Below are 27,121 nucleotides of genomic sequence, written 5' to 3'. Positions count from 1 at the left end.
TGTACTTAGGCAGGGTCTGCAACCTTTGTCTCTTGAGATGTGTTGAACTACAATTAACATCAGTTCTAGCCATCTGAGCCAATAGAAGAGGGATAATGGGATTGAAGCTCCAAACCATATGGAGACTTGCAGGTTGCAGACCCCTGCACAAAAGGTATAAGGGTACATAGGTAGAATAGAAAAATGTGTGATAAGTGGCCGGACTATGTTTCATGTTAAATGTTCTGCTGGCAGTTGTGACTTTTAGATTAAATACTGCTTGCGTCAGCAACTTGATTCATTGTTATTGCACTAATCACTTTCCTGGGCTCTGTACAACTTGCTCATGGACTTTGTGGTAGCCCTTTGTTTCCTGCCATTCCCCACAATTGTCTCCACCCATTTACACTTAGCTAAATTTACAGCGCCATGACTTTATGCAGCAGATAGACTTGACATAAGTGAGAAGATTTGAAATTCATGCGTTAATTTTCTCTTATTGATATGTTTTCATGACATGTTTTCTCCCATTATTTAATATAAAGTTTTGCTGCTTGCACCTGTCATTTTTAAATTAAATACTTTTTGCCGCAGCAACTTGATTCCTTGTTATTGTACTAATCAATTTCTACCGTTCTGTGTGTCTTGCTCATGGACGCCATTGTAGTTATTTGATTCCTGAGACAGGCAGGATTGAAATGGGACAAGAAATAGGCCCGGACACCCAAACAAAAAGTGGCCCACCCCTCGCCTAAAAAAAGTGGCCCTCAAACCATCATCCGTGAATCGTGTCAATTCACGACTTTACAGAAAATGCTATCCCAAAAACTCACACCTGGATAAATTGTCCTTTGCAATAGGGTGGCCAACTTTTCAGAATGGCTTTGCAGGACACTTTACGTGCAGAGGCTCAAAAATGGTTTGTAGCGCGTGAGATTTTATACTGCGCCATTTGTTCGCAACAACGTGGATACTTTTGTTAACATATGACTGTTGTGATGTTTAAATATCCTGTCCACTCTGGGTGTAGAGTAGTCGATCATTGACTGATAACTGCACACCTAGTGCACATTATTTTATAGGCTTAGCCATTCTTGTATGTCACATGTATTTAAGTCATGGCCGTTTCAGGTCTGTTTTTGGTCTCGTTTGCCATAATGTGTCCATAGGTGTGTAATACATGCAAGGGGGCATTAATACCTGTGGTCCCCCATGCCTCACTGAATGCGTGGTTCCTACTCTGACATACCGAATGTCCTAGAATCCACTGCACTGCAATGTCCACCTTATCCCACTGCCTGAGTGCCCTGCTCTTATTTCCTCAAAACAAAGTGTGCCCATGTCCCGACTAACATGGCCTCCCTGCCATGATGGTCACCTGTATTGCCAACAGAGGCTGCCAGCCTAAAACAGCGCAACCACCCACCCAACAACAAACATGGCCAACTGGCCTAACACATATGGCTGCCTGCCCATGACAACACAGCTGTCTGCACAACCAACACAGCCAACTGCCCCAAAAACATTGCTGGCTGCACCAACAAAACATGTCTCCCTGCCCCCAGCAAACATAGCAGCCTGGCACAACAAATATAGCCACCTGCCCCAGCACACATGGTCACCTGCCTCCAACTCATAGACACCCGGCCTCCAGACATGGCAGCCTGCCCCATGAATACAATGGCTGCTTGACCCCGAAAAGAGGGTCTGCGTCTACCTGTCCCCACCTAAAATGGGCACTCATCCTCACCGCAAAGCCGCATGTCCATATCCCCCACATATCATGGCACAGTCTTCCCCCCAACAAACATGTCCTGCTTCTTCCCCAAAGCACCAGGGTGGACTCCCACTCCTCAATAGCATTGCTGCATGCACGTACCAGAAGCTACAGCTGTCTCGTATCGCAAGGTGCCATTGGTAAATCATCTTTTTTGGTTAATTACTGTGCATCCTGCAGTCACTTGTCATCATTTAATTATGGAAGCTTCAGAGATGCAGATATGCTCCTGAAGGTATCTGCGTGGTAAACTGACAACTCCATTGCGGGCTGACATAATGAATGCATGTCTTTGGAATGACATCGCAAAATGTGGAAGTCTGCGACTGTGATGAATTCATAATAAGCTATTTGAAAGATACCAGAGAGGAGAATTTGGAATCTAGTTGGAGTAGTGTTTAAATTAACTGGTTCTACTGGATCATGATTCCAAAGCAGGCACAGGCTGAAATGGAGACGCTGTGCATTTCAGAATATAATATGCAATTTTAATTTAACTCCACAAATATTAAAACAAGCTTATTTCGAAGGGATTGTGTCCTCCGACGTATTCCTTATCTTAGATATCTCCTTCCAGCTTTGCTGGCCTCGGAAAATTTTTCTCTAGAGGGCACTGCGCGTCGACGTCCGCCGAGTCGATGTCCCTCGACAGCCGCCGTATCGACGTCATCCTGCCTATAAAGGCCGCGCGCAGCGTCCGTTGCTCAGTTCCGTTTTTCCGCGCTTACTCAGTGCCTCGGAATATCGTTGCTCAGTTTCGTAGATAATTTATCCTATTTACCTCGAGATATTCGATCCATACTCGATGGCTTCCTCGTCGGAACCGACAAACCCTCGGTCCGGCTTCAAAAAATGCCGAGACTGTGGGAAAAAGATGTCGCTGACTGACCCTCACAGAGTTTGTCTGTGGTGTTTGGGAGCTGAACACCATTGTTCGGAGTGCGAGGACTGTATGTCCATGATAGCTAAGGCCCTGAAGGAGCGTAGGGGGAAGCTGGAGAAAGGTAAGACTTCAAAAGCTTTTTCTTCCTTGACAAAGTCGAGACATTCGTCTCCTCGTCACCATTCGCGCTCCAGGTCTTGGAGTGGGTCCCATCACTCCTCGAGATCGAAGCACTCGAAAAGGAGACGTCGAAGATCCCCTTCTCCATCCTCCTCTTCCTCTGTTTCTTCTAAGAGAATCCCTTGCCCCACGAAACATAGTTCCCGGGCTGAATGGGAGGAATTCCGCAAAAATATGATGAGCGTCTTCGAGAAAGCGGCCTCGACCCCCTCGAAGACTGCCGAGAGCGATGCTCTGGTCGAAAGACCCGAAGGTCAAAAACGCCGCGAGTCGCAGTACACGGTGAAGGAAGCTTCTCGAGCGCGTCACAAACCCTCGAGTAAGGCTATGACCTCGAAACCTTCTTCGAAGGTTCCGTCGACGCTGTCGGCGAAGGTTCCGTCGACGCCGAGGTCGGTGTCTTCGACGCCGTTGTCGAAGGGATCTTCGACACACGGGTCTGTTGACTCGACGCCATCTTCAACACCGGCGTCGACGCCAAGGAAAGTCACGGTGGGAACGCACCCAGTGGCTATCCCCAGGTCCTCGATGACGATGGCGTCGAGATTGTCGACTTCCTCGAGAAGAATCCCAATTCTGTCGAGGACCTCGAGGCCTCCGCCTTTGTTTTCAACGCAACGCCCGAAGCCTTCGACGTCGGCGTCGACGACATCGATGTTTTCGAGGCCAATTAGAACAAGTTTGGCACCCTCTGGGTTTCACACCCTTTGTGAGTTCAGAACAATTGAGAACTATGTCCTCAATTATGGAAGAGGGAGAACTATCTGAACAAGAAGACACATTTGAGTTGCAGGGACCTGCAACCCCAGTTCAAGAGGAGTTATCCTCAGAAGAACGCAGGTTAAAGGATCTCCATGATTCCTTACATGAGGCAAGTGGGTTAGACACTTCCCCTGAGGTGGAGTTCGCTAGGCCAGACCCGAGGGAGCATGCTGAAACCCCCTATAGAGCCTTAATGGCCAGGATCACAGAATTTATGGGGTGGTCAACACCTTCACAGGCATTCCAACAAGATGACCTTATGGATATTCTTGATAAAGGTCCACAGGAGGATCCTGTAGTGCCCTTTCATAAAGCTCTTCAGAGGGAAATCATGACGAACTGGGAAACCCCAGATGTCTTTCCGCAGTAAATAAAAAAACTGTCTACTAAATACAGGGTATCTTCTGCAGACCCGGAGTTTTTGTCAAAACACCCATCCCCAGAAAGTCTGGTGGTACAAGCAGCATCTTCTACTGATGTCAAGACTGCTTACCCTACCGTCCCTCAGGACAGGGACGATAAGAAATATCATGCTATGGCAAAGAAAGTTTTTTCGGCATGTAGCATGGCGTTAAAATCTGTTAATGCTACTTGCACCCTTGCTAGATTCAGCCATACACCTTGGGAGTGTGCTTCTACAGCGACTGACTGCATCTCGGAGGCAGAAGAAAGGGAGGCGTTCCTAAATATCATACAGGACGGTAAAGACGCTATGTGCGAATCCCTCCAGACGGGCATTGATTCGGCTGACAGTATCAGCAGAGCAATGGCGGAAAGTACAACAACCAGGAGATTCGCTTGGTTGAGAAAGTCTGGTTTTGCCCCAGATGTGCAAGCCAGGCTCTTGAACATGCCATTCGATGGCTCTTCTTTGTTTGGGAAAAAGGCGGATGACAGTTTAGAAAAACTGCAAACATCAAAGGCAGCAGCAAAATCCCTAGGCGCTGCGATCCGTCAGACACCTTTTCGTCCCACAGGAACCTCTGCGAGGGGCAAGTCCTTTCGCTTCTACTCCGCATTCGGAAGAGGTAGAGGACGACCGGCTCAAAGGGGACAAAGAAGAACTACCCGAGGTGGACGGGGTAGATATTCAAAAGCCGCAGCAACAGCAGGTGCTTCTTTACCATCGGCATCTGCATCAGCCGCCCCAAAACCACTCTGAGGACTTCCCTCACAAGACACCTGTAGGAGGCAGGTTAACTCAACATCTGGCGGAATGGCAGGCTATCACGTCAGATGCTTGGGCATTGGAAACAGTTGCCCAAGGTTACTGCCTGCCTCTCCTACGCATACCTCAGAGTCATCCACCGGGGATCAGCTCTCAGAAAGCCCCAGATCCGCTCCTCTTGCAGGAAACTTTAGACCTGCTAGAGAAAGGTGCCATAGAACCGGTACCTGTAGCGGAGAGGAACAAGGGCTGGTACTCCCCTTACTTTCTCATTCCAAAGAAAGACGGAGGACTGAGACCCATCTTGGACTTGCGAGAATTGAACAAATTCCTCAGGAAAGACAAATTCAAGATGGTAACTCTTTCTCAGATCCTTCAGGCCCTTCAGTTCCAGGATTGGTTGGTATCTCTGGACCTTCAGGACGATTATTTCCATGTGCCTATCCATCTCAAACACAGGAAATACCTGAGGTTCACAATTGGCAACTCTCATTATCAATTTCGAGTGCTGCCATTTGGGCTGACCTCCGCCCCGAGGGTCTTCACCAAGTTAATGTCGGTAGTGGCTGCAAGTCTAAGGAGGGAAGGGATTCACGTCTACCCCTACCTGGACAATTGGTTGATCAGGGCTGTATCTTCGGAACAAGCTCAGATCCAGCTAAATCACGTTTGCCACTCCCTTCACAGACTGGGCTTCTCCCTCAATTTAAAGAAGTCACAAATGATACCATCGCAGAGGCTCCAGTTCATCGGAGCGATCCTGGACACTTCCCTGGGAAAAGCCTTGCCACCAGAGGTGAGGGCTCAAGATATTCTACAGATGGTTACCAAGTTCCAAAATGCCCAACGTCTCCCAGCCTGCGACTTTTTGAAGTCGCTAGGCCTCATGGAATCCTGCATTTTCCTAGTGCCAGAGGCTCGCCTGAGAATGGGATCTCTCCAGTGGGCACTGAGGACTCAGTGGTCACAATTCTCAGGAAGAATGACAGATCTTCTTTAGGTTCCCGACAGGGTGGCTCCAGACCTTCAGTGGTGGGCCTGTCAGGAGAACATTATGAAAGGAGAACAGTTTTGGCAACCCTGGCCGATGATAACAGTAGTCACGGATGCCTCACTCACGGGGTGGGGAGCCCACGCCAATGACTTGACCATCAGCGGTCGTTGGTCTCCATCGGAGTCCAGACTACATATCAACCTGTTAGAGCTGAGGGCCATCAGACTTGCGCTGAAGGCGTTCCTGCCAGCTGTACAAGGGAAGAATATCCTGATAATGACGGACAACACAGTGGCCATGCATTACCTCAACAAAAGAGGAGGCGTAGGATCACTACCCCTGTGCAGAGAGGCGATGCAGCTCTGGTTTTGGGCAATCCAAGAAGGGATCTCTCTATCGGCAGTTCACCTAGCCGGAGAGAAGAACTTGACAGTGGACGCTCTGAGCAGGCAGAGCACAGTCTCCCACGAGTGGGAACTAGCTCAGGAAGTCCTTCAAGAGATCTTTGCCCTTTGGGGAACCCCTCAGGTGGATCTGTTCGCCACCAGTGTCAACAGGAAGTGCGATCTGTTCTGTTCAAGGGAATTTCCCCCGTGAGGAGCTCTGGGAGACGCGTTCATAGTGGACTGGGAGTTTCCGCTTCTGTACGCGTTCCCACCGGTCCCTGTCATTCCTCAAATGATCAGGAGGTTGAGAAGATTCCGGAAAACCATGATCCTAATTGCCCCGGATTGGGCCAGGAGAACGTGGTACCCGGACCTTCTAGACTTGTCCATCTGCCCTCCAATTCGACTTCCACTCAGAGAGAATCTACTCTCACAGAAGGGAGGTCAGGTTCTCCATCCAGACATCAAAACCCTCAACCTTCACGCTTGGCTTCTGAAAGGCTGAGGTACAAGGATTGGGACCTCCCTGATGATGTTATGGAGGTGTTGCTTTCGGCAAGGAGGCCAGCAACAAAGTCTTTATACCGCTGCCGTTGGAACAGATTTTGCAGCTGGTGTAGAGAAAAGAATATCAACCCTTTTTCATGTGGTACACCAATGGTTTTGTCCTTCCTACTCTATTTGGCGAATTCAGGCCTTCAAGTTGGCACCATTAAGGGCTATCTCGCAGCGCTATCCATCTTTAAGCGCACTGCGGAAGAACCATCCTTTTTTTCAAGTTACCCTTGGTAATACAGTTTCTAAAGGGGTTAACTAACGTTTATCCCCCAAGACCATTCCAGGTTCCCTTATGGGATTTAAACTTAGTCCTAACTTTCCTGATGGGCCCACCTTTCGAACCACTCCATTCTTGTTCGTTAAGATTTCTTACCCTTAAAACTGTTTTATTAATAGCACTTACATCTGCTAGAAGGGTGAGCGAGTTACAAGCTCTTTCTTGTAAACCCCCTCATACAATCTTTCACAAAGACAAAGTTGTCCTGCAAGTGAAGCCTAATTTCCTCCCAAAGGTGGTTTCTGAATTCCATATCACTCAGAAGATTACCCTGCCATCTTTCTATCCTCCTCCTCATCTGGGAAAAGAGGAAGAGAGGTTACACAGACTGGACCCTAGAAGGGCTTTAAGTTTTTACATCAGTAGACTGGCCAGGATGAGACAAGCAGACCAGCTGTTTGTAGGCTATGCAGGTCACAAGCTGGGGTTACCGATAACTAAGCAGACCATTTCCAGATGGATCATTCTAGCCATTTTGGAATGTTATAAACTGGCAGGAAAAGAGCCCCCTCAAAATCTTAGGGCTCATTCGACCAGAGGTATTGCAGCTTCATCGCCCCTCAAAAGAGGAGTGCCGATTAAAGACATATGTGCGGCTGCCAAATGGTCGTCCGTCCATACCTTTACACGATTTTACAACTTGGATTCCTCCTCCAGTCAAGAGACTAGGTTTGGAAGGGCAGTATTGCACTCTATTCATCAATAAAAGGAAGCATGAAGTCAGTACTCCCACCTCCAATAACAGAATACTGCTATGGGAGCCTATCTAAGATAAGGAATACGTCGGAGGACACAATCCCTTCGAAGAACAAGTTACTTCTTACCTTGTAACGTTGTTTCGATGTGATGTTCCTCCGACGTATTCCTTATTGACCCTCCCAACCATCCCTGCAGTACTACTTCCCTTGTTGTTGCAGCTTACGCTCCTTCAGGGTGATGAGTCTAGTCCAGACAGAAAAACTGTGGGCTACAAAACGGAACTGAGCAACGGACGCTGCGCGCGGCCTTTATAGGCAGGATGACGTCGACGTCGATACGGCGGCTGACGAGGGACATCGACTCGGCGGACGTCGACGCGCAGCACCCTCTAGACAAAAATGTTCTGAGGCCAGCAAAGCTGGAAGGAGATATCTAAGATAAGGAATACGTCGGAGGAACATCCCATCGAAAGAACGTTACAAGGTAAGAAGTAACTTGTTCTTCTGCGGCGTAAGGTCTGGGCGTTATGCGCTCTGAGTCTTTCGACCAGAGCATCGCTCTCGGCAGTCTTTGAGGGGGTCGAGGCCGCTTTCTCGAAGACGCTCATCATATTTTTGCGGAATTCCTCCCATTCAGCCCGGGAACTATGTTTCGTGGGGCAAGGGATTCTCTTAGGAGAAACAGAGGAAGAGGAGGCCGGAGAAGGGGATCTTCGACGTCTCCTCTTCGAGTGCTTCGATCTCGAGGAGTGATGGGACCCACTCCGAGACCTGGAGCGCGAATAGTGACGAGGAGATGAATGTCTCGACTTCGTCGAGGAAGAAGAAGCTTTTGAAGTCTTACCTTTCTCCAGCTTCCCCCTACGCTCCTTCAGGGCCTTAGCTGTCATGGACATACAGTCCTCGCATTCTGAACAATGGTGTTCAGCTCCCAAACACCACAGACAAACTCTGTGAGGGTCAATCAGCGACATCTTTTTCCCACAGTCTCGGCATTTTTTGAAGCCGGACCGAGGGGTTGTCGGTTCCGACGAGGAAGCCATCGAGTATGGATCGAATATCTCAAGGTAAATAGGATAAATTATCTACGAAACTGAGCAACGATATTCTGAGGCACTGAGTAAGCGCGGAAAAACGGAACTGAGCAACGGACTCTGCGCGCGGCCTTTATAGGCAGGATGACGTCGACGTCGATGCGGCGGCTGTCGAGGGACATCGACTCAGCGGACGTCGACGCGCAGCGCCCTCTAGACAAAAATGTTCTGATGCCAGCAAAGCTGGAAGGAGATATCTAAGATAAGGAATACGTCGGAGGAACATCCCATCGAAAGAACGTTACAAGGTAAGAAGTAACTTGTTCTTCTGCAGCGTAAGGTCTGGGCGTTATGCGCTCTGAGCTTTCTTATCAGCTGTTACCAAGTCTGGGAAAGTAATTTTGATTTTTGCAGTGCTTACTGAGCAAGTGGCTCGTCCATTTGCCGTCTTCCACAATTAACATTTGCGCTTCCTTACGCATGGGATTTTCCAATTTCTAAGGCGACCGAATGGCACCAATCAGTTGGCAGAGTGTCTTTTTTTGTTGTCGTGGCTGGCTGTGACTCCCATAAAACATGTCCGACCACCCCTCCCTAAATCAAAGTACAATGCTGGCTGCTGCCAGTCATACATGAGCTGATTAGGCTGGCCAGCTGAGCTGCAAACCCCGAGCAGCATATAATTAGAGCATCAACGACATACCTTACCTAATCGCCCCGCTTATCCGCGGTCCTCTTGCTGCTTGTCCCTTAGTTCTCTCCCACATTGCTTCTCCGCTCGTCCTCGTCCATCTCACACAGGACGCATCCTGTCAGCCAGAGGCTTCCAGCTTCCTGCTCACTGAAATTGCTCTGGAACCGCTTCATCGCTCGGCTCTGGAAAATCACACGATATCAGAAGTCACGTGAAGAGGAGTGGGCGGGCCGTTGATATTGTCAGTTTCTCGGAACTGAACTAAAAAAAAAAGAAAAAAAAAGCATGTGCCACGGCATGGCAGCAACTAGTCACTACCATGGCATTGCGGGTGCTTTTTTTTTTTTGCAAACCGGCCCAGGCGTGGGCATAAATTGGCCCCCAGGAACTCGCCCGCTTAAAAATGATTTTGGCCCGGCTACGGGCCGAGTGGCCGATGGGCCAATCCAACCCTGGAGATAGGTTGAAAAGATTATGCAACAAACGTCAGATAAACAAAATAAACATGTATCCCCAAAAAGATTTATTGGGTGATAAATAGAATCCTCATAAATATACAATTCATCACATGTGTAGGAAAAATACTCAATACACAAATACACAAGATTACATAAAGTACATATAAACCCACAACCCAAAACGATCTCTTGAAATTCAGGTGCATATAGCATGTGCAGTGCAACCGACTGAATCCTAAAGTGCATAATCAAGGACTCATGGTTTGAACTCAAAACAACCCAAAATTAATGCAAAAGCTGTTCTTTCATTTGATATGATAATACACAAATCAATTAGCTCATGAAGGGGCGTCTCATGATCATCCTTACTCTAGTTTCAACCATATTGCCCTAATTGGGCTGCTTTTTATCCAGACTTGATCCTTATGTTCTTCAAAAATGCTTCCTTTTCTTGATTAGGTGATTCTCTGTCGTCCTACAATTAAAAACACATGAACTAACCTATGTGTTTTAGGAATTCTAATTACTAACTTTGTTTTAGTGAACTCACTACTCCAAGGCTCTATGGTAAAAATCGCGCCTTCAGTTTGAAACACAGAAATACCTATAAAAAACAGTAATAATGCATGACTTTTGCTAATCCAAAAGTAATGCTGGTTCATCTAATATGTTGCCATGTGTGTATTTCCAAAAGCACTATTTGATGGAGCATTACAATTTTATTGGCTTTGAGCCAATTCTTGTAACCTAGTTTAAGCTGTAATACATCCTTGTTGCACCTTATCTTTACAATACACATGCTTGATATTGTGACATACCCTATTTTTAGCTTGTATGGCTGCATCAAAAACATGTATGTAACGAATCCTGCCAGACTTAGGCAGTCAATAATCAATTCAGTATCTCCTGATAAGTGGAGGAAAGTTCTTGAGGAGTAGTTAACCTACCACTCTTTGGGCCTGATTTAAAAAATGTTTTGTAAATCAGGCCCATTATGTCACTATTAGCTATCATTCCAATCATGTTAGCATTCAGGTTGTCAGCTATACCTGGCTTTCAGGCTACAGTTGAATTGTCAAGCTTTATTTTCAGGGAATTTCAACCTTTCCTATAAATGGCCAACATGTAGATATATTTGTAGGTATATTTAACAGGCAGTGGTCACTATACAACATCTTTTTATTAATAGTTTCAGGCAATTATAGAAATGGGAACTGGATACAAAAATATAATTCAGCATTGAGTGCACTCTGGCATTATGCCAGGTCAAATGAAGAGGAATATCAACCTCTACTTGACCATTCAGCAAAATCAAGTCGCACATGTCCATGAGTTGATGAATAATGTGGCCCTCCGAGCAACTGCTTGCTGAAAGACCACAGATCGTGTATATTCATTGTAGAAGCTAGGATCTAAACATTCACTGTTAAAATCGTCCATTATAATATGTCCCCCATACAGTGAAAGCCATTTATCCAAAATATCCGACAATTCAAACATAAAAGCGTCAACAGTCGGTATGCAGTGATAACATCATGGCAAAAATGTTGCCTGTACAAAAGATTGCGGCAAAAATGCAGTGGTTTGACCCATTATAGGTGTACTCCATTACACCATTTAAGTGGAGCAGGGTTTGCAGGGGTGTCCTTTACATGGGTTGTGGCGGAAAAACCATGGCCTTTTTGCAGCAATATTTTGTGTCCACAGCCATTTTTGCCGCGGTTTTAACACATGGAACTCAACAGTCATAGTTTTTGGATTCATATAAACATTTAGTAATAGACAAGATTCCTGCTCCAGTTTAATTTTGTGCCCAGGATATTATGTAGAGTGGCACCCCAGAGTTACACAGACACTCCAATATCATTATGCACCACACATAGCAACCCGCCAACAGGACTCACAAGTCAACGCTTCTGGGCTGGCACATGAAGAACCAAGAAGCCATCTATAAGGGGAGTATCTAACAGCCAGGTTTCTTGGAAATATATAATTGAACAGGGCCAACAGAATAACGAGGATAAGGAATTTGTCAAAAGGAGAGAAAAACCTCTAGTGTTCTAGGAAGGAAAATTAAGTTCACATGAGCTATAATCTCAATTTTTCCGCTTAGATAGAGGCTTCTCTACATGTAAACTATTCAAAATTGTCAACCAATCAGAAATGTGTCTCCTAGCCATCTGCAAATTTGATGGAATGGTAACTCGGTTGGAAATTCCATAATTCAAAACACTTATGTTCAATGAGTTAGCTGCTTCCAACAAACTTGGAGCAAACAGTGTTTTAGGGGGTTCTGCTTGCTTCACTACAGTGTGTTTCTCCTCCAAATTAATAAAAACATCATACCCCAATAATAAGAATGAAGAAGCTTCCTCCAACGATATTATTATAAACATATTAGAAGCAGAGTGAAGAATCTGTACAATTATCAAAGATGAATTCTACTTGCAAAATATCTGTTGATGCAATCGACGCAACATTGGAATATCATAGAATAATGATAAAACATTTTGACTATTCTGATGAATAGAGCTCTCGTTGTCAAAAATTATTTCTATATAAATTCCTAATGATCTCCAGGTCACGTTTCCCAAACACTGTACCAATTTCAATAGAGATGTACTCTGCACCATTTGCTTACCTACTAATCTAGCTGGACAAGCAATGTCTTCTTGCCCCCTATACGTATTATTCTCCAGAATAGTTTTCGACTGGAACTGACCATCCGTTTGAGCCTTATATTTGACCTAGGACAGGTCATAACTGGCTTCCCATACTCAAGATTCAAATGAGCAGGCCTAACTATATTTCCCATAACATCGCCATTATCTGCATCGTACGTGGATGACCCAGGTTAACTACAGCTCTGCATCTTTTACCTTCCAAAGTCAAAAAGACAGGGGAAAAGGGGGAGTTTAAGCTGCCAATTGCCCTGGGACCATCTTGATTCAAACTTTCAACAGACACAACCACGTTGTTATTAGTAACACCAGTTCCTTGATTAGACATCGAGTTATCCAGTCTCACCGAATCCTCTAATACTTCACACAAATGCTCCATAAGAATACTAATGGTCAGAACCGAGTCATCATGGGTGGGCGGGACAATTAGTGGTTTCATAAAATGTTTAATGGAACTTTTCCCTTCCACAGGTTTTTTCACCACCTTTAGCAGGTTCCAACACTCGGTTTTCCTAGAGATAGCCTAACCAGACTTCAAAGCCTCCTCACCAGGGTGTAGTCTGGATAACAGTAACATCCCTTCATCAGAAGGAATAGGAGCTTGGTTGTTGGTGACTAAGGCCAACTTTAGGCGTCTGAAAAACTTTCAAGATCCCATGTTCTTCGTTTTGCAATATTCTTTTGATTTATTGTTTTCTTTTTATTAGCAGAAAGAGCATCCTTTGGTGGTGCAAGGCCCTCTTTAATATCCACCCCATTATGCACTGTTGTTGACGATGTGATAAGTGTACCAGGTGGAAGCACCTGGTGCGCCAGCAGATCCACAATGAAAATGGATGCATCTTGCTGACAAGTTGAAGGCACGGCCTCCAGCACATACCCATTTTTCTGTACTCGTGGAGCTGCCGTATCAACCACTCTCATCCTATTTTAATTTGCGAAGATGTACCCTTCCAAGAAGTTTAATTTAGCCATAATTGATGTTAATGTGGCACCTTGAACCTTAAAGTCTTCCTTTATGATTTCATAAAGTTTGACTAGACAGGTTGGAGCAAGATTTTGGGCATACATGGCTGCTAAAGGTTCTTGGTTAACCGTGGTATAATCTGGTACTGGATTAGGAATAAACCTGGGTGGTAGTGTTGGTTGATGTGAAAATGCTGATGGCTCAAATATTTCAAGAGTTCTCAGGCGCATACAGCGAAGGGAATTGAGAGAGCTGAGACTCTAAAGTTCCTGTGTCCCGTAACAAGACAGTATCCGAACTATCTTGTAATGGTAAATTCTTGTACTTTTCACAGTTACCTCTGCCCGTGGACTCGGCAGACATCCCCCTAGTTGCTCATTACACCAGTCACCCACTGCTCCTTGAAGCAAGGAAGAGTCTCTTAGTTGATGCTGATCTCCCCCCATATTATGAGGTGATTGAGAAAGATTTGAGGGCTCAATACCATTTATTATCTCCTTAAGTGGCATAGCAATAATTTCAGAGGAGGGCTGTGGAGATCCTGTTAATAAGGCAGCCACATTTGTGTATAGAATGCGTCTGGCAGAGGGGCCAACTCTGGCAACACTTGCTGCGCAAGGCATACGCATACATGGTCCTATTCACACAGTCCAAAAGCTGGCTTTTCACAGACAAAAAGCTCCAAGCCCAAGGGCTAACTCACCGCAAAGTGCCGAAGACTGACTCTTTTCACAGCACCAGCAACCTAGGCCCACATTCTGGATCAGTACTCAAAGCACTCCAATCACTCCAAAGTCCAACCATCCCCACCAGGCTAGTTGAGCCGGAGGGGTCTAAGAGTGTCGACTCTGCAGCGCTCAGTAACACCCTGAGCACGAGTGGAGCACTAATGCTCCCAAAGTATAAGTGCTCTGAAGCTTACCGTTACTTACACCCTCAATTGCCTCTCCGATATCGCAGTCACAGTTTCCCTCAGGATCATCTGCCGCTCCGACTCTTTGCCGCTCCCGGGTTCCAGAGCAGCTGGGCAGCAAGAACTTCAGCTGGAGAGGAACGCTGCCTGGATATGCAACACTCCAGGCAATGACTGGATAGAGGACAGAGAAAGGGACCCTGTAACAAACTCAATGTTCTTATAACCAAACCAACTGGTGTCAAGCCGCACTTATTGAATCCTAGTCAGCTGCTTCCAACACTTCATACCTTGAACTTGGCCACACACCCATAGCAGTCTTTTACTGGGCCAACCACACCACTGCATGTCTTATAAAACCTATCCTTAACATTTTATATCTTTTCTAGCATCCCTTGTTCAATGTCTAAAGGTATCTTTCCTGATTCTTTAAAAAGCAATCAGCTGCTTCCTCTCCTAAAACAATCTGGGGCCAATCCTCTGGACAAGGCCATTAAGTATTAGAAAAGTGTGCAACATCTCAACTTGACCTCTCTTATCACCATCTGTTCCGGGGCTATCAATCTAGTTTCTTCCCTTGGGCTAGCGCCCAAGACTGGCACCCTCTGGTATTAGATGATGGCTAGTGTATTTTTGACACTGGCAACATCAGTTTGCTTATTCATTCTTTAGTCTCTCTTAGCAATGGGGCTTACAATGGGGGTCTGATTGGCATCCTATCTACCTGCATCAATTTGGCCTTGTCTGTCCTGCCTTGTTTTCCTCCTTTCTGTGCAATTGGTCCTAGTTTGTTCAGGTGGGCTTGGAGCCCTGTCCATGCGGTGTGGAGTTCCTTAGGGGTTGTTCCTGTCATTTTGTCACACATGTTCTTCAACATCCACATGAAATAGTACATTATTGACACACAGGTTTTTCCTAAGGTGTTCTCCCTAATAGAAGTCCTCTGCATGTGAGGTTGCCTCCGTGCCATCGATGAATGCATACTTTTGCCTTCTTTAAAACGTAATCTTTTCTAAATCAGGGGCTTTTTGGGTTCTTTTTCTGCAGCACCTTTTCAAGAATGTCTTTTGTCACTATCTTCACTCTGTATCATTGCCACCCTGGTGTCCTCTGTAAAACCCATGGGTTTCATTCTTGAATCAGATCATAATTTTAAAACATCTATTTCTCATTTATACCAATTGTATTTTTTCAGTTAACGTTTCTTTGAGGGAGTACATCTTTTTCCTTCCTCTGACTTTCATTTGCATTGATGAGAAGGCATCTGGTTCAGAGATTTCCTTTACAGCCCCCCTGTGATGTCCGATTTTGTTGCTTTGTTCTTTCCTTAGGCGTGTGGGCTACTGAAATCTTGGGAGTGTTTCATTCATCGTCGCTGACACTGCACAAGTTCTTCTTGGGGCCACTTGGTTATGATATGATAAGATAAGTCATTTATAGCGCACCTGTACACAAGTGTTTCTAGCTGCGAAAAGACAAGGGAGGGAAGACAGAGGGAGGACAAGACAAAGGATCTTACAAGGCCTGGTGTCATTAGGATTGTGCAAGTGTGAGAACGAGAAGTGAAAGGGGAAAGGAAGGGAGAAGTGCAAGGGAGAGGGGAGGCGGAAAACAGGGCAGCAATGCTCCAAGTAAGTGCAACCAGGCAGCATAGCTTTGGGTAGTGCAAAGAGAACAAGGGACTGTAGGGTTACAGTTACAGCTCCTTTATGTGTGGTAGGCCCGGAGGTAGTGCCAGTGTGACTGATCAAGAAAGAGCCTGGTACCCAGTGAGACCCAGTGAGACTCTGAGGGTAGCCAAGCAACCAGTTGGTACAGCAGATAGGTAGGTCAGCAGGGGAGGGAGAGAGAGAAAGCAGAGAAGCGGAGGTCAGTTTTGAGCTGCTCTCAGAAATTCAGGTGGTCCAGTTCTTGTTTGAGAGGGGTATTGAGGCAATTCCAGAGGGAGGCACCTGCAGAGGAGAGAGATCTACCCCCCACTCTCTGCCTGCAGAAGCATCTCACCATTAGAGAGTTGGAGGTAGCTGAGCGAAGGGCTTGAGAAGGATGTTTTTTTGGAAGAGAGCTGTTACCGCCTGCCACCAGTGTTAGGCAAGATTGTGTGCAGTACCCTTTGGGAGACTACAGCAACCTTGACCTCCTGGCAATAGGAACCCAACCTTTGGTATAAGTCTGTACTACACAGGTTGGTAGTGTGGCTGAGCAGCCAGGCATATCTCAAGAGGGGTCAATGTGAGCAGGAGGGTGGTTACACAGAGATTCACAGTGACAAGTATTCAAATAAACTCTTGCACTCAAGGTTTCTTGATTAAACAATTAATTTATTTAACAATCAGCCTTCTTCAGAAGGGGCAATATATAAGTAACATACAATTACACTCCAAAATACACACTCTTAACTTCTCTAAATCAGCAATTACCCATTTTGGATGGCACACAGACACTTCCTACACCCTCAGGTGACTTAAATAACTAGGAAAATGTGGACATTCATATATTAGTGGTACGTTTAGAACAGTACTGAGGTTGGTGTCAAAGAAAAGGGTTTTAGAATAAAACAAAGGTCACACAAATATTCTGAAGCAGGTAAGTACTTTTGAACCCCCCAATGCAAAGTAAGTGGAGGAAAGGTAAAGCACAATGTCAGAGGTAAGAAGAGTCTTTCAGGGAGCTAGACCAGCCAATGTTAAGTTAGCAAAAGTTTAGGTGAGCTGAAGCACTTCTTGCAGGTAAGTAAAAGTCTTGCACAATGTTTTAGAAGTCTTTGTAGAAAATGTAGAATCAATGTAGAGCCACAAGCTGGGAGGGGTGAGAGGGGTAGCAACTCTGCAAGAGCAACCATGACAAGTCTCAACTGAGAATGAGTAAGGCTATACAACAAGAGGTAAGTCCCCTTAGTTTTACACTACCTTTGGTTAGAAGAAATGGTTCCAGCTGGCTTCTGTTTCTGTGCAGCTATCCAGATCCTGTTGTTCCTGGGCCTCAGTTGTGGGGACAAGAGGGAGGATGTCTGGGGACTCCTGCACTGCAGTGGGACGGTCAGCAGCAGCAAAGGGCAAAGTTCAATTCAGCGGCACTTCACGGTTTCAGCTCCTCACGTCTCAGCAAATAGCGCCACTGCAGTTCTCGGCTACCACTCTGCACTTTCCTCGTATCTGGAGTCCAGCACTCTGTTGAGGTGGCTCAGGCTTGGTCAGTCCTGCTTCCTAGGAGTCCGGAGGATCTGCCTAGAGCTCTGGTCCGAATTAAACATGATGCATTCAATCTGGTGTTCCTCTCCCTGGCACTTCGGTCCCAGCAGCAGCAGCAGTGGAAGTACAGCCAGCTTCGAGAGAATGTCCAGACGAGATCACTTTGAGGTTTATTGGCCCCATCAACCCAAGGGGAGAAGTCGTCCTTGCAGGGCATCTCCGTCGATGCGAATTCGGAGCTTCAGCACAGCAGCATGTCTTCACTGGGCAAACCAACGGTCCAGAAGTTGCAGCAGGCATCTATTCCAAGTTCTTCTTTGGATTCCTTCGTCCAGTGGTCGACTTTGCCTTCCAAGACAAAAAGCCTTGCCTTTTAAGGAGGTTTCTCCCATTCATTCCAGCCTAGCTGTGAATCACACAGCAGACTGAGTGTCCTTGTCGGACAGCCAGCCTGCCAGTCACCTTTGGGTGCATTCCTCTAACCAAGGGGATTAAGCACAGGGAGTTTCGGGCACCTCCCTCGCTTCCTGCCCCTGCCAGACATCCTGGAGCCAGAGGCAGGCTTCATTCGTAAATCCCACCAAAGACAAAATGAGCAAATGGACCAAACCTGGAGTAACTCTAAAGAAGGACCTTTCCAGCAAGAAATGGCAAAAAAAGAAGACCGGGCCCATTTTGACAAAATGGGCACCAATGGGTGCTTTACTGCAGCTGCAAACGCAGCCCACAGTAAAAACACACAACGGTAGTTAAAAGTAAACCTCTGCCACCAGCCATTAATTGTAGAAAAGGTAACATAAAAATGTTACATGTGATGCTAGACAAAGGGGATACTAAGTGACCCGTCCAATACCCTATTGTAAGATGTGCTGGGTCTAGAAAGTTACAAATGTAAGCAAAGTCAATTTCACTTCACTGCCCTTGGAAACAGTAGTTTATCCAAGAAACCTTTGGGAAATCTGAAAGACTTCCCTGTGCCACTGCACTGAAGGTGCTGTGTGCCACAATGTAAAACGATGATGCCTATGGAGTTTGTCGGATTCCAAAACCAAAAGAAACACAGAGTTCAAATCACAGAAAAATACACGAGAGAGTAGGAAAAAGGTCTCACTCTCTCCACGTTTAAAAATTAAAAGTCCTAAAGTCCAGCAAAAGTGCTAGGGGTCTTTAAGGTAGAAGGGAACTAGCACATTTCTGAGAATTCTCCCTAACAACAGCGTTGGATTTAGTGGGGCCCAGGCTCCAGAAAGCCATGGGGACAATGCAAATGGTCTTGAACTTGATCCTTGCAGCCACCGGGAGCCAGTGGGGAGATTTCAGGCATCGAAAGATACAGGGCCTCATTACACGGACGGCGGTGGACCAAGGTGCTATTAGCACCTTGGTCCATGCCGGTAAAATACCAGCACCGCCTTGGTGGAAAGGGGAATTACCGCCCTATTCCAAGGTTGGTGGGTCGGTAATTCCCCCTTCCCCCATTGCCCTTCCCCATTCCCATTTTCGCCCCATAGGGCATAATGGGAATGGGGAAGGTGCTAATTACGGCACCGCAAATTGCGGTACCGTAATTAGCTCCCTGGTCAATTTGCGGGTTGGTTTTTAACACCTGCAAGAAGCAGGCGTTAAATTCTCCAACCTGCAAAGGGACCTCGTCGTAAGGCGTTAAGGGTTTACCGGTACCGGTAAAATACCAGTAAACCCTTACCGCCTACCGTGTAATGAGGCCCACAGTCCCTGGGCTTGAGGCTAAGGAAAAGTTTTGCAGTCCTGTTCTGGATTAGTTGCAGAGGGTGGAGAGTAGAGGAAGGCAGATTGAGAAAGAGGCTGTTGCAATAGTCCAGCGTAGAGAGAACTAGGGCTCTGGAGACAGTGAGCTTCTGGGGAAAAGTGAGAAAGGGAAGAGTCCCTTTGAGGAAGTGTAGCTGATAGTGGAAGTTCTTAGTGACGTTAGAGATGTGAAGAGTGAAAGAGAGACTGGAGTCGAAGATGACACCAAGGTTTTGCCTCACAGGAAGGCGGAGGAAGAGGACCCAAGGTGGGCAGCCAGAGTGAGAGAGGGAAAGCAGGGGCAGAGGTCCAATGAGAAGGATCTCCGTCTTACTGGCATTAAAGCAAAGATCATTGAAGGTGCACCAATCCCGAATCGTGGATAAACAATCAGGAATGAGCGAGAGAGGAGAGGAGGCTGAGGGTAGCCTGAAGCTGAGTGTCATCCGCATAACAGTGAAAGTTACAGGAGAAGGTAGCGATCAGGTGGGGCAAAGGGGCCAAGTAGAGGTTCAAAAACCAGGGTGAGAGGATAGAGCCCTGGGGTATGCCACAGGTAGAGAGGTAGGTGGCAGAGAGAAAGTGGTCAAGTTGGCCCTGGGAGTGGCGGTCCAAGAGGATAGAGTTCAGCTACTCCAGGGCCTGATCCGTGGTGCCCGGGTTATCATGGAGTCAATTGATCAGGTTGGCATGGTTGACCATGTCGAAAATAGAGGAAAGATCAAGGAGGATGAGGACAGAATAAATACTGGAATCAAGGTTAGAGAGTAGATCTTCACCGGTGTTCAGGAGAGCAGCTCCTGTGCCTCCGGCAGCTCTGAAGGCAGACTGATGGTCATGGAAACAACCAACAGATTCAGTGTGGAGTGTAAGCTGGGAGATGGCCAGCTTTTCCAAGAGTTTGCCCAGGAAAGGGGTGATGGAGATTAGGCGATAGTTTGCCGGGCAGGTAGGATCGGCAGATGGCTTCTTGAGTAGGGGATGCAGAAGGGAGTGATTAAGGGGAGAGGGGAAGTTCCAGTGGCAAAAGAGTGATTACAGAAATCGGCCAAGGCTGGAGCGAGGGTGTCAATATGGTCGTTGATGGTTCTGGAGGAGCAGGGGAGCACCTGTTTGCACAAAACTTTTCATAGATCGGACTTGTCTAGAAACCATGTCAGGTGTTGTCAGAGAGAAAGAGGAGAAAGGAGGAGGAGAGGTAGAGATGGCCAAAGGGGGGCCGAGAGAGGAAGAGGGAGAGGAAGAGGTGATAGAGGACAGGATGTCCTGAGTTTTAGCTGAGAAGTCAGAGACCAGAGCCGTACAGAGGGTCTGGGAGGGAACAGGAGAGGTTGTTTTGGTTCTAGTGACAGTTGGTGATAGGATGATGTTTAGCGGTAAAAGATGTAATATGTATTGATTCCTGGAGAGTGGCATCTCTAGTTATTTGCCTGTTTGGTGGTAACTGTGTGGTGGTCATATGTGAAGGTATTTGCTGCTCATTCCTGCTTTGCTTTTCAAATTGTCCTCCATGTGCTGTGTTGATCGGTTGAGGCGAAGGAAGGTATTCTTTTCCGATTGTGGAGAGGTATCTGATAAGGTATCTGGAGATTAAAGATGTCCGGGATCTTTTAATCAGGTTGTTTGTACTACCTCTATTGTGTCTACTGTTTCTCGTGGATTGATTTATGGTGTTTTGAAGGAAGACTCCTTAATTTATCTGCTCCTCTCACCCACTTGTATCCCGCTGCACTGTCTTTCCGTGCTTTGCCAATGTAATGGTATCAAGATATTCACACTAAAAGGAAATCCCCAAGTGACTGAGTGATATGATATAAGTCATTTATAACATGCCTGTACACAAGTGTTTCTAGGTGCAATGTACACAAGTGTTTCTAGGTGTCCGCTCACAACAGAGTAAGGGAGTGTAAAGTAATAAACATAGACAAATCACATTAGCATCACAACAATGTCATCCCACAGCAAGACAATGCATGCTTGCGAGCTCCTTCTGGTAAATGTGCCGATGAACTGTAGCTTTAAAATGTATATGTTTTAGTGTGATTTAGACTATGTTTGTGCCGAGTAATTGATGCACTGCTTGATGGTGGTACACTGGGCCACTGTATTGGTACACCAGGTGTACAGGAAGTTCCACTTGGGCTTTCGGCCTTTTCATTTTCCACCTCCTATGTCTCCTCTTGCTCTCTTTTGTGATTCATTTTCTTCCCTTTTCCCTTGCATGCCTTTCGTTTTACACTTCTGTTCCTTCCTCTTTCCCATCATACCTTTTCTATTGCTTCTATACTGTATATTCCTTGTATCTGTTGTACATTTACTTTCACTTGTATTTCTTCTTCTCTGACTTCGTACATTCGCTTCCACCTCAAATATATCCTCTTTACAGCCAACATATTATTTAACTTCAATTGCTTCTTCTCCCCCATTGTTCATTTTCCTTCACTTCTGCTGCCTTCTCTAGTCAGCCCACATTGTCTTTCACTTATCTGCATATGTTACCTGGCCCTAAGCGGACAAGTGTACTGACAAGGACCGACTCTTACTTCAAATACTATACTGGACTGTTTACTGGAACACAAAGACATGTTCATATTTTTGTAATTACTTTTTCATCAAAGCACGATGAAAATGAAATGAATAAACCTATACAGGAAGCACAGCAAGACCCTGTGAGGCTCTAAACATATTGTATAAACAAATGAATAAACATACCGAATGTAACGCTACTACACATAAGTCATTTGAAGAGATAGAACTCCAAGAATATTGACTGTGACTTTACAACCTCAGTCTGACTCTTCATTGTTGGTGTAAAAAGAATCATCAAACACACAGTGAGATAGCCAGATACACTTTTATTTGGAAAGTATCCCTGAGTTGGTACAAAGTTTCCTTGCCAGTTATACAAGATGCCACCTGAGCACAGAAGTGGTGGTGCAAGGCTAGTAAACCAGATTCAAAGAAATGTCTGCTATCTTCACCTTACTTCACCCAATGTAAGCAGTAAACCTGCAGTAGGACAGAAATAAATATAGTAATGAGAGCATAATTGACACAAAATGACAATTTAAAGCTTGCCCTGGTTTGCTAGCATGTGGAGAGGTTTGGAGAGGCAGTCGGGGCAGAGAGCTCAACTTTCCTGTATGCCAGAGTCTTTCTTCAGTTTCGCTATACCAGAGGCAGAGCTTGCCTTCAAAACCTCCTGAACCTTGCGGAGCGGAGAGGTTCAGAGAGGCAGTCGGAGCAGTCTGGGTAGGCTGGGCTGGACGAGTCCCTCTATCACTATAGTCCCCCATTACCACCACTGCTATCAGCAAAAGAGGGAGTGGACAAAGAATATCGGCGAGTTTGCCCGCTGCCGCTAGGATTAACAGTAAGGCGGTCTCTAAAAATCTTTGTCAGAACTAATCCCTTTATTGAGTTGTTGTCTATACTGAAAATCTGCTTTGGGAATGGCGATCAGTGCTTGCTAATCAGTTGGGGCCGCTTAACCTTTCGGGTCTACCAAGTCGTAGCTTGATTGTAGATCCATAGTAGGTCGTCAGACATTAACTCTCTGCATATAGAAATGACTTGGATTCTTTCAAACTATCACACAAGACCGGCTCAATAGTGATAACTTGTTGATCTTAATTATTGTCAGTATTCTTTGGGTGGTGACTGCGGGCGTTAGTTGCCTTTGAGACACTTTTACTTTTGATTGATCTCTTTAGCATCACTGACTGTGGCCCGCTCAGAGTCTTTGAGCCGATTGCTTACAAAGAAGTGTACTGACTGGCGAGTTTTCTTTGGGGGCATTGACTGAAGGTCTTGAGCCTTTGAGCTGCCCAGGTTATCTTTCTCACTGTATTTACTCTATCCTAATTCAACTTGACTGTGGAAATTGGGGGAGAGAAGCAGCAAAGTATTATTATTCAAAAACCTGCAATGTCATGCTTGTATTATTTAAGGAGTGGGGACATGGAGGATGATGTAAGGTTGCCAGAACTTGACAACCCGGAGGTGGAAGTGAAATGTGCTGTATAAGATTGCTTACCCCCCTGGCACCACATCTGAATCACCAGAAATGGGTCCTTCAATCAATCAGGCAAAGCCCTCGTCGAGAATGCCCATTGTTTACGAGGAGAGGTAATTACTGACGGGTCCATTGGTCAGCACTCACCCTCGAAAACAAGTAATACAAGATAGCTTCACCATGCGAGGACAGAGTGCAGGATTCACATACTCCGGCAAGGATCAATAATCAGGACTCAGTAAATCGGCAAAGGCAAAGGGAAGTCCATTTAATGATACATACATCAGCTTATGGAAATCAGCAGCATCACGAACACCTGCCTCACCCCGACTTCCCCGAACATTAGTCCAACAGCCTCTTTTATGGGCAAAATCCATCATCATTGACGTCTAATTCTACAAAAAATCATCATGTAATACAATTGGTTGGGAAAGGTAACTTAAGTATAGGTGCTATAACTGTATATGGAAATAATGCAATTGGATTGGATAAGTCTTATCGGGTGGGCGTCTACGCTCTTCCCTCTACACCACACGTGATTGAAGTCACTACAAGTACAACATCTCATTGGTTACAATGTCTATAGGACCCTAGATTACATGGTCCCTTGTGATTGGGCAAGTTACACCCCTAAACATAAATCTCTATTTTAATTAGCAGCATGCAGAATAGACACCCATGTGCCTAGTGTCCCAAGATTCACCCTGCCTCCCTTCCATCAATCAGTGGTTTAGGGCTATGTGTCAATTAGTTGGCTTGGTATGGCCTCGGATCTGTAGTCTCTTATCAGGAAAAGTTATGGCACCCTCTGGTTCTGGATGACATCAGGCGGTGGTACATCTTCGCGCCTGTCTGGTCACGTGTTGGTTCACTGTGAATCTGCTTCAGTTTCCAACCTTTTGTGCATTTAATTCTGTATGCGCTTAGCCACCTGCATGGGCCTCTCTTATCTTGACCTTCACGGGCGGGCTAGCATGCTCTGAAGTTGGAGCCTAGTGAGCTCATGCTTACCTCCCCTTCTCTGGTTGACCTCGATTTCCCCGGCATGAGCCATCCTTTGTTAAGTTTCGATCCCGCTCCTTTCCTCAGCTTGGGCCTGGATATGAAAGTTGGCCAGTCAGGCCTTGGCCGCCTGGGATTACTTCTATTTATACAAAATGGAGTTGCATGTGTACATTGTGCTGTATTGAGGTAGATGTATACAGTCGGTGCTTGCCGCTCTAACTTCTACTAAGCATTGCAAGTAGAATCGATTACTTAGCATCTTGCGTTTCAAGCTTATTTACACACGTTCAATAAGGCAGTTGCTTCCATCTTGTCTTATGGCACCATTCTCATACGTTTTTCACAGTGTCTCTCCCCTTTGTCCTTTACAATTATCCTCGCAGTTGTCAGTACTGGCATGCATGCTTTCAGTACTCCTTCAGTTCGTTCTTGGAGCTGCTCTGGTCCTTGTTCCATCTCCACTGGCCTTCCATTATGACTTTTGGAGTCTCTTCATGGACCGTGTGTAGGCATTCCTCCTCGTTCCATATCAACGGCTGGTATGGTTGTCTGATTGGGTACCGTGCTGCCCAGGGTTGCCTGGTTATGGGCATTTCAACAGGTGTTGATCTTCTAATGTACACAGGGCAGAGGCCCATTGCAGCCCTTTGTTGGTTCAGCTGCTCCTCGTATGTCACATACCTTGGCGAGTACTTTACTGGCGCCTCGAAGCGAGGGGCAGGGGTGCAGGCCACGTCTGGGGTCTCCTCTACACTCCCCCCTCTGGTCGGTTCATCGACCACTCCTGCTTCCTCCTTTATATTCAGTTTCTTTGATTCCTCAGCTTCTTGCTCATCGTCTCCTGGGTTTACACAAGATAGCATGAATGTATGAAATTTGGGTGTCCATATCTTTATCACTCCTTTCAAACTTCCTGCTGTTCTCACATGCTCATCTTTGTTCCAGGTCATCAATTGGCATTGTCCATTTGGACTGCAGTAAATCCATTTCCCTTCATACCTTCTTCGTTTCTTGGGATAAGTGAATTGTGTTCCCTCTGGTGCAAATTCACTGGCCTTCACAAAGTCCTTTATCTCCTCATTTGTCAGGTCTCTGGGCTTCCAGCCTGGTTCGACATCGACCATAATTTTCATCTCGATGGCCTTCTTTGCAGTTTTCTGGCACTGTGTGATGATTATCTTGATAACACAGAATCCTAGCAGCACCATTGCTAGCAAGGCTCCCAGAAACTTCAATATATCGGCCATCCATTGCGGGACCCATGAGAATAGGTTCCCAAACCAACTGTCATCATCCACTTCGTCCACTTCATCAGTCATCTGGTTTTTTAAAGTTGTGAACATGCTTATGGCCTCTGTGAGGGTTCCATTTTCCTCATCATGCGATGGTATAAATGTGCAACATGATTCTCTGATTTTTGCACAAACACCTCCATCCATTGCTGTGATCATGTCAAGCACATATCTGTTCTGGAGGGTCATCAGTCTAACCACTCTTAGCTCTTCTTTGATGGCATTGAATCCTTTTATTGTGGTGTTGATGGTCTGCAGTAACTCCCATCTGGTTATCTGCAACCATTTAGCATTCACTCCAATTTGGATGTGTGGCAGGAGCATTGTGGTGAATACTGTTGAAGGGAGGCTGAACAGCCTGTGTTTGTATGGAATCGCATAGAATGCGTCTTCTGATTTGGCAGAAAAGTAGTTTTCTCTCTTCATTCTGGATATCAGCTCTACAGATTTCCTCCTTCTAATTTGAGCATCTGCTTTCAGGAAGCTGTCCAGATTCAGATCGTTTTTTGGAATCACCAGTGCAGGAACCAGTTCAGGAACATGGACATTGACCAATGTACATATGCCCCCCCCCCCCATTTTTTGGCTGTCTTATGTATGCTTTGGATCCACACGGCCAATAGAGGTCCATCAGGACTGCGGTTCCTTGTGCCATTCCTGGTGCCTCATATATACGTCCACAGTTTTGATTCTCCCCCATTTTCCTTGTGCCATTACTTCTGAAGCACAGTTTCGGGTTCTCCAACGGTACTATTTGCAGGGGCCCTCCCTTGTCTTCGACCCATGTTAACAGCTTCACCAACTTCGGCCATAGAGGTTTACATAACCTCTGTGAGTTTTCTATTGCTTCCTTGCAGGCTTCAAGGACCATCCAAGCTCGGCAGATTCCGACTCCTTCCTCCCATCCGTTAGGGGAAACTACTGATCCCCAGATCTGCATTTGTCCCCGGTTCCTCCATATTTGAGCTTCTTCTGCCGTTTTTCCTTGGACGTTCAGTCTTGAGTTTATTTCCCACCTTATTCCTGATCCTTTGACGTCAGGGTTTTCATATCTAATAACGTGATTGTGGGTGTGCGCCCTGTTTCTTGTTTTGATGTCCTGGACAAACCCGTCTTCATCAGGGTAGTCCTTTTCGTTGGCCCATATCAATGAGGCATCTCTTCCCATGAATTGTCCTCTGGTGTTGCACATAGCTACGTGTGGCATACAGTGTGCTGTGGGGACATCTACTTCTACAGCCACGAAGATCTTGGACTTTCCCATGCTGTATTACAGGAGTGCACAGACGAAACATTCTCCTTCTGATTGCCTTTGTCCAACTTCCTTCATGTGCTGGTACCATATTTTGTTTCCAAGATGGGCTGTGCTGTCCAAGTAGTCGTTTAGTTCATTGTCCGTTTCATGTGGGCTTCTCTTGATTCTTAACGTTTTTCTGTAGTTG

General features: G+C 46.0%; 1 protein-coding gene across 2 annotated transcripts in view; it reads left to right on the top strand.

The window, feature by feature from the left end:
- The window catches only part of ANKRD55 (ankyrin repeat domain 55), a 1,206,736-nt gene that overhangs the window by 1,067,324 nt on the left and 112,291 nt on the right, over positions 1-27,121 (top strand). The window lies entirely within an intron of this gene.

The sequence above is a fragment of the Ambystoma mexicanum genome, chromosome 6p (assembly GCF_040938575.1).
Source record: "Ambystoma mexicanum isolate Mex_15411 chromosome 6p, UKY_AmexF1_1, whole genome shotgun sequence".
In the NCBI taxonomy this organism is placed as follows: domain Eukaryota; kingdom Metazoa; phylum Chordata; class Amphibia; order Caudata; family Ambystomatidae; genus Ambystoma; species Ambystoma mexicanum.
Note: the sequence above shows the minus strand (reverse complement) of the source record. Positions and strands in the feature narration are given on the sequence as shown.